This window comes from Malaclemys terrapin, chromosome 6, assembly GCF_027887155.1.
Source record: "Malaclemys terrapin pileata isolate rMalTer1 chromosome 6, rMalTer1.hap1, whole genome shotgun sequence".
NCBI classification, from domain to species: Eukaryota; Metazoa; Chordata; order Testudines; family Emydidae; genus Malaclemys; species Malaclemys terrapin.
The window spans coordinates 81,115,326-81,123,884 of record NC_071510.1 but is presented as its reverse complement, the minus strand read 5'-3'; the positions used below and the strand labels follow the sequence as shown (position 1 = coordinate 81,123,884).

At 41.3% G+C, this 8,559-nt stretch overlaps 1 long non-coding RNA gene across 2 annotated transcripts in view; it reads right to left on the bottom strand.

Moving 5' to 3' along the window:
- Positions 1-1,831: 1,831 nt before the first annotated feature.
- Positions 1,832-8,559, bottom strand: part of LOC128839521 (uncharacterized) — a 36,471-nt gene continuing 29,743 nt past the window's right edge. For both annotated transcript variants that reach the window (XR_008445466.1, XR_008445465.1), the window contains one exon: positions 1,832-2,262. This is a non-coding gene — a long non-coding RNA (uncharacterized LOC128839521). The remainder of the gene's footprint in view (positions 2,263-8,559) is intronic.

The following is an 8,559-nucleotide window of genomic DNA, read 5'->3' as shown; positions in this document are numbered from 1 at the left end:
CTGTGAGTAATGGCTGCTATGACTTTACAAGGACATGTGATCGGACCACATGATGCTGGACTCATTCTTGGGATGTCAGTATTTTTTCACAGACTGGTCTGAGACCCAAGCTTTGAAACAGTGTTCCATAAGTAAAAGCTATATAAGGCAGAGAGTGACATCATCTGGTGTTCTTCACTCACCACACAAGAAGACTCCTAGAAATACCCGACGAACAAAGACTGAACTGGGGGGAAGTGCTGGACCCAGGCTAAAGGGATTTCTAGCCTATGAATGAAACACCTGGGGATTCCAAGCTGTAAAGCAAGTATAGCTTGCCACTTAAGAATCTGCAGCCTTCTTGTATAATCTCTTAAAGGGAGAATCTGCTAATTCATATCCAATCTATTTAGTATATTAAGCTTAATTTGCATTCTTTATTTGCTAGGTGATCTGCTTTGATCTGTTTGTTATCATTTATATGAATTTAAAATCTATCATTTGTAGTTCACAGAATCATAGAATATCAGGGTTGGAAGGGACCTCAGGAGGTCATCTAGTCCAACCCCCTGCTCAAAGCAGGACCAATTCCCAACTAAATCATCCCAGCCAGGGCTTTGTTAATAAACTTGTTTTTGCTTTATCTAAACCAGTGAGTTGGAATGAAGTGTATGGGAACATAGCTCAGGGGCAAAGGCTGTTCTGTTGCATATTCCTCTCCACATTGAGGGAGGGGGCAAACTTTACGAGCTTATGCTGTACAATTCTCTGTGCAGTGCAAGATGGTATAATTTGGGGTTTATACTCCACAGGGGGGCTGAGAGTTGCCTTAGCTGTAGCCTTCCTATGCAGGGGCTGGACAGAGAACCTGCATGTAACGCAGCTGGGATTGTCCCTACCCTGTATGATTGCTGGTGAAAGTGCAGGCTGGAGGGCTTTGCAGCTTGTCACAGCAGTACAGTGTGAAACTGGTGGGTCAGGAGGCTCAGTGGTACCCCAGTTCCAGGTGGCACCCCAGGAGGAACCCATCACAAACTTGAACAAGTCATTTTCAGCTTATGCAGGGTTCTTGAACTGATTGTTTCAACAATTTGCTGTTTGTCATTTAGAATGTGATTAGCCGCATCAATCACATATTGTTTTTCTTCTAGGATGGGATGATTGAAACTTTTTAAACAGAAGAACAAAAGGTAAATAATAAATATTGCACTTCTGGTGTAAATTTTTGGATGAGTAGTTTGTGCTATAATTCATAAAGCCTGCAGGATTTGTGAACATTTTAATGAATACCCTGGAACAATCTGAATATTTGTAAACAAATAATATGACAAAGTGAATCAAACTTCACATTTTATTCACAGAAATACTAATGAAAGAATTTTTAAAGCTATTCATCCAGCTCTGTCATTGCTGTAAAGTCCATTAGTGCTATGTGTGTGACCCAGAGTGCCTGGGGCAGTCCTCACTGAAAATACCAAGGTCAGGGCAGGCTGCAAAAGGGAGAGCAGACACTCCCAGAACTGGTGGTTAACACTGAAGTTAAACTTACCAACCAGGCACAAACTGTGTTTCTGATACCCTACACTGGTTATCAAGAAGCTGATTATCACCCCACCCCACCCCGTTTATTGCATTCCAGTTCTCTGGCTCCCATCAGCACATAGGTCCAGTAGAGTGAGAAGTTATTTAAAAATTCTGCTCACTATACAAAATGTTCTTCTGACCCCAAAGGGCCAGCATTAGTTTGGATCTTACCCAAAATACCATGCTGCCAGCCAATTCTTTAGTGTCTAAAACTAAATGTTTATTACAAAGAAAAAGGAAAGAACAAGAAGAGTTGTTAAATGGTAAAAGCAATCAGATAGATACATACAGGGACTTCAAAGTCCACATAGCAGGGTCTTAGCAATATTGGTGAGTTTGCTGGCTTGAAAGTCCCTCTGGAGCACATCCACAGCTTGGATGGGTCATTCAGTCCTTTGTTCAGAGCTTCATTTGTAGAAGTTATTCCAGAGGTAGGCAGCAGGAATGAAGACCAAATGGAGAGGATGCAGCTACCCTTTATATTCCTTTTGACATGAGGCTTGTACTTCCTATTTCCCAAACACAAGCTTCACAGCACATGACATGGAAAAACTTGGAGTCCTCTGTCCATAACCATGTCCCTACAAGTCCTGCTGATTCATACAGTGTTACACCGGTCTCATTTCAGTGGGTCCATTGTAAAGATGATGACCACCTGGGCCATTGAACACGCTCACGCTGATGCCAATCTGTCTGGGGCTGTCAGCCAGAAAAACAGCACGAGTTTGGAAATAGAGATATACTATATACACCTATAACTCACAATACAAAGGTGATACAAACATATAAATACGATCATCATAATTGGCAAATCATAACATTTTCACAGATACCTTACATGGCATAGATGGTCGGATTCCTTGCAATTTTATAATAGTGGTATCAACAATATCAAATTGTCTCCCATATTCCATACAGTGTGTGGAATATGTATATTGTTGTGAATGATGTTGGAGCATAGCAGTTTGGGAAGCACACTCAGCGCTAAATTGTACCATTTAGGGGTACCTGCATTGGGGGATCCTGGGATGATGAGACTCCACATAACAGTTCTAGGTGGGGGAATCTTTTAAGGTGGAGCTTCCTACTTCTCAAGGTGTCTGTCCTGCAATGACACCTGCATAGGGCCCTGTTATCTTCATTGGGCCACAGTGTGGGTGAAGGGGTCCAAATATGACTGACCTGCACAGTGAGTTAGTGCAGAGGTTGTGTTGTGTTATATGCCCACATGTTCCTTACCCTTTTGGGCGTGATGTATCCCTTGATGGATTGAGTTAGCAGCTCTTGGTTTTGTCTTTGGCCTTTGCATAATGTGTGCAAGTGGGGGGGGGGGGGGGGGAGAAATTTGTGTCCTTCCCATATATCCACAAAAAAAGCAAGAGACAATGGCCCAGAACTCCAAAAGGTATTTAGGCACCTAATCCCATTAATTTTATAGGGAGTTAGATGCCTAAATACCTTTGAGGATCTGAGCCTATACATCTCATATTAGGAAGTATCCACATATGCACATTGATAGCTGATGTTGCTTTAATCCATATATCACTAATACAATTTTGGATCCTTTTTATGCAGCATCGAAAGCAGAAATAACCTAAAAAGATGACATTTTTCCTTAGCAGCGTTTTGCTATTACACACACTCATTATCATCCTATCTGTTAGCTTGGAAACACTAATATGATTTGAAGGTTACTAATACTCTGATTTTCATTTTCTATTGGTGACTGTACATAATGTTAGAATATTTCATTCTCACTACCACATAAAGGTTCATCTTATTAGCAACTCTCTAAAATATTGAGTTCCTAGAAACAAAATTTGCTGATAAACTAGTGGGTGACATGAAATTTTCACATAATGAGAATGTTGTTAATATTATGCCATAGAAAGTTGCTAATTGTATATGACAGGAAATTGCTACTTGCTGAAAGTTATGAGGAAGATTTTCATAGCAGCAAATGTAATTTTTGCTAATGTGAGATGAAAATCACCACTAATATGATGGTAGTTAGTCAATACAAGGACTCAGTAGATAGTGCACCATTCTCATGGGTGTTTCGGGCATATTTTGGGCTCACACATTTCAAGCTGACTCAGGGAGAGATAGCAGTAACACAAGTCATGAACAAGATTTAGGGTGTAGGGAAGTAGCAGCAAATCCCCCTTTTCTTGAGTCACAGCCCTAACCTCTACTGCAGAGAGGGAGGTGAAATATGAGCCACTATCTCAGCTCTATGACAAAATGTCCCCCTACACTGAACGTCCCTCTCCAGCAGCAGACTACACTGGCTTTAAGAACACTTTGGTCCAATAAGGAGACAAATTAGCTGTATCACAGTAAAGAGGGATAGATCTTCATTGGATTCAGTAAGGCGACATCAATTTGCACCAGCTGAAGATTTGGTTTAATAATTAGGGGCAAGACATTTCATCCTGGGGACAGCTGGGAATTAATCTCTACTTTTATCCAGTTTTACTAGTCTCCACCTAGCGTGGCATGATCCTTCCAGCTATTGTGATATAATCTGTAAAGGGTCAGTTATGTGCTAGCAAAAGATGCAGTAGGAGTCATCTGCTACAACCTCCAGAAGACAGTCATTCTAGGGATTGGCAAAATAACATCAATGGGTATTTGGGGAATAGTAGATCCAGGTTCCGTTGGGCCATCTCATGGCTTGTTACCCTTTTTGGAGGCTGCTCCAGAACCTAAGCTTTCATATAAACTATGATGATCTGGCTCTTAAACTGTTGCAAATCAACATAGCTCCATTGACCTCAATCTAGCTATTCCAATTTACATTAGCTGAATAATAGAAATGTAGGTGTAGAAAAGATTGTAAGAAGTCATCAAGTCCAGCCCAGTGTGTTTAGGCAGAACTAAAGTGAACCTAGAGCATCCCTGGCAGGTATTTGTCTAGTCTGCAATAATGATGACTTCACAACCTCCCTTGAAAGCCTATTCCAGAATTTAATTATCCTTATAGTTTTTCCTCATATCTAACCTTAGTCAACCTTGTAGCAGATTAAGCCCATTATTTTTTGCAGTACCTTCACTGGATATGGAGAACAACTGATCACTGTCCTCGTTATAATAGCCCTTAAAATGTATCTGGTTCCCCACTCAATCTTCTTTTCTCAAGACTAAACATGTAAGGCTTAATTTTTTTTTTAAAGGGGGGGGGGGCATCATACCTTTTTGATCATTTCTGTTGCTCTCCTCTAGACTTTCTCCAGTTTGTCCACATCTTTCCTAAAGTGTGGTGCCCAGAATCGGACACAGTACTACAGCTGAGGGCCCACCAGTGCCAAGTAGGGCAGGACTATTAGCTCCCATGTCTTACATAACACATTCCTGTTAATACATCCCAGAATACTAGCCTTTTTTGCAACTACATCACACTGTTGACCCATATTCAATTTGTGATCCACTATAACCTTCAGAGCCTTTTCAGCAGAACTAGAACCTAGCCAGTTATTTCCCATTTTATAGTTGGACATTTTATTTTTTTCCCCTTGCTATGTGTCGTGCTTTGCACTTGTCTTTATTGAATTTCATTTTGTTGATTTCAGACCAAATCTCCAATTTGTCATGGTCATTTTGAATTTTTATCCTGCCCTCTACAGTGTTTGCAACCCGTCCCAGCTTGGTTTTATCTGCAAATTTTATAAGCACACTCTCCACTCCATTATCAAAATTATTAATGAAAATATTGACTAGTACCAGACCCAGGTCTGACCCTTACAGGACTCCACTAACTACACCATCCCAGTGAACCATTAGTAACTACTCTTTCAATCAGTTGTGCACCCACCTGTCAGTTATTTCCTCTAAACCACATTTCCCTAGTTTGCTTATGAGAGTAAAATGGGGAACTATATCAAAAGCCTTACTAAAAATCAAGATATATCAAGTATACTACTTTACCCCATTCACTAGGCCAAAAACCCTGTCAAAGAAGTTAATTAGGTTGGTTTGGGATGTTTTGTTCTTGATAAATCCATGCTGGCTATTCCTTAACGCTATTATCCTTTAGATGATTACAAACTGATTGTTTAATAATCTGTTCCAGTATCTTTCCAGATATTGATGTTAGGCTGACTGGTCTGTAATTCCCTGCATTTTCTTAGTACCTATCTTTAAAAAGGGGAACAATGTTTGCACCTATACCTCTATCCTTCATGTTTGTGAAGATAACCTTCAAATTATGAATTAAGAAACAGATTAATTTATATCTGTCTGACTATGCAGAGAGCCTGAAATAATAACAGAGATGTTAACTGCCCCATTTATCTCAATAGAGTATTAACTCTGAATACTAATTAGGTCAATTTAAATATAGCTGTTAACTTTAAATATTTCATTTCTAACTAAATATGCAAAAGAGATAGACAGCTATAGCGGATATCCTGGCATGCAGACAACACAAGAGAGGGACAACGTATTATGAAGATCTGCACAATTAATTATATTAGTACTGTGTCATTTTGTCCTCGAGTTGAGTGACACATTGTTTGTAGAATGAGCTTGGTTTGCAAGCAGAGCTAGAGAGAGATGGTATATTTGGCCAATAATACTACCAATAAAGAGATGTGGGGATTAAATGTCTGTCCAGTAAATTCCAGGTGTTGTGTTTATGGTATTATGACTGCTGAAACTTTCCAGTTTAGAGAAATCAGAAAGAAGTTCTCAAGCTGGAGGTCAGGTAGTAAATGGAGATTTTGCACCTATGCAAACTGATCAATCATTATTGACTGGCATATTTTGTATTTTCCAACTGAGCAATATTAATTGCTTTCCATTTCTCTTATTTAATACACATGAAACTGAACGGATTGTGCAGATCACACTCATTTTTCAGTCATGAGCATTGGGAATTTTAATATAATTAATGATCCAGGCAAGAGGGTTTATTTATTTATTTTCCCACTGGATGAAGCTGCCTGGCAACATGTGGAAACATTGCTCAGTTCTTTGAGCTATCAATCATTTAATTTGCTAGGCAGATTTCATCCCTGGGAAGTCTTGATTGCATACTGGATTGATGTTTCTTTGAACCATGCTTGACTAAACAGAAGGACAGCACCTCACAGTGGTGTGATTCCTGTTATAGACTTAGTAACAATGATTGGAAATGGCTTTTGTAAATAAGACATAAACTGGGATATTTGATTTCTTTCACTATTATTAACACGGAGACTGAGAAAAACAAAATTGCACACTTCTTATTCAACCAGCCACCCTCTCAGAGCTTTGAGCCTGCAGCATGAATGTATTATAACTTGTTTCTCCTTCAATCCACAAAAATCAATGTCATGAGGCTAAAGAGGCCTGGACTGGGGGAGAAGTTGGTTGTTTGCTGTTGGGAAATTAATTTCTTTGACCTGCTACTCTGTACAGATCTCTTGGCTTTCTGCATTAAATCTCAGACATATAGAAAATGTAATTGTTTTATGAAATGGCATTATTTTAGACTGGGCCCAGATCCACAAAGGGACTTAAGGGTTGCGAGGCTCAGAATCACAACACATAACTTTTAAGCACCTAGAAAAGTCACTGGACTCTAAAAAGGCTGAGTTAGGTTCCTAGTTTCCCTGAACAATGAATGGTGAGAGATAGGCACCTAAGAATGGATCTGTAAAAGCCAACACCCTAGGTGTGGTGCCACCTAAGTGAGTCAATGGAAGTTGCTTACAAAAAGGATGTGTCTTAAGCCCCACCCTCTCCGGGAGTTAGGCACCTGAGTCTGGGCTACTATGAGATGCCTTTCTCTGGCCAACTCCACACAAAACACAGAGAGGAGGCCGCTGTGATGTAGGGAGCTTCCTGAAGCATGGGGAGATACCCGGAGGTGGGTCTGATCTCCTCCAAGAGCAGCTATTAGGGGAAGAGGAAGTCCTGTCCTGCCTCAGCCTGTCCAGGGCTAGCAACCCCCAGGCAGGGCACTCCCAGGAGCATGGGGGAGATCAGACTCATGTCCACAAGCTGCAGAAAGCTCCATGGCTGCTGCTTTCAGACCCCAGCTCTGAAGGCAGCACAGCTGCGGAACTTCCTGCAGCTGGTGGAGGTAGTTGGAGGTGGGTTTGATCTCTCCCCTCCACCACTGAGAGCAGCCATGCAGGGGAAGAGGAAGTCCCATCCCATTCTGGGACTAGCAGCTGGATCCCAGTTCATAGTAGAAGATTCTGGCTGGGGTCCTTCAGTGGCTAGGGATGTGGGAGATACCAGTTCAACTCACCCTCCCTCCCTCCCCCAATAAGGAGAAGAGGTTTGACTACGAATAACTGCCCTCACCATTGGACTAGAGAGTCATTTCTCTGGTCCACGTAATATTTAATACAAAGTGGAACAGCTTCCACAAGAGAAATGGAGACAGCTCCTTACATCAGAATATCCCATAGTTCGACGACAAAAGCACTCTTCTGAGGGGTAGGAGGCCCCTATTCAAATCCCTTCTCCTTATCAAGCAGAGGGGGGATTTGCGTATAGTCTGTCCCATCCTGGGTGAGTGCCCTATTAACCAAAAGATTATAAAAAGAGAGTATCAGAGGGGTAGCCGTGTTAGTCTGAATCTGTAAAAAGCAACAGAGGGTCCTGTGGCACCTTTGAGACTAACAGAAGTACTGGGAGCATAAGCTTTCGTGGGTAAGAACCTCACTTCTTCAGATGCACTTCTTCTTGCATCTGAAGAAGTGAGGTTATTACCCACGAAAGCTTATGCTCCCAGTACTTCTGTTAGTCTCAAAGGTGCCACAGGACCTTCTGTTGCTTTATAAAGAGAGAGTCCTCCTTCTTGCCATGTCCCATGGACTTAGACAAGTACAACACATGCTTACCAGATCAGGCCCCATAGATGAAATAGGCATTCCCCTACCTGGTTGAGGCTCATGCTAAGGCTTAGGCAGGAGATAGGCAGAAATGTAGGCACCTAGGGACTCTTACAATTAAAATTTAGGTGCCAAGCAAGTTTAGGCATCTACAGGGTTGGGTAGAAGC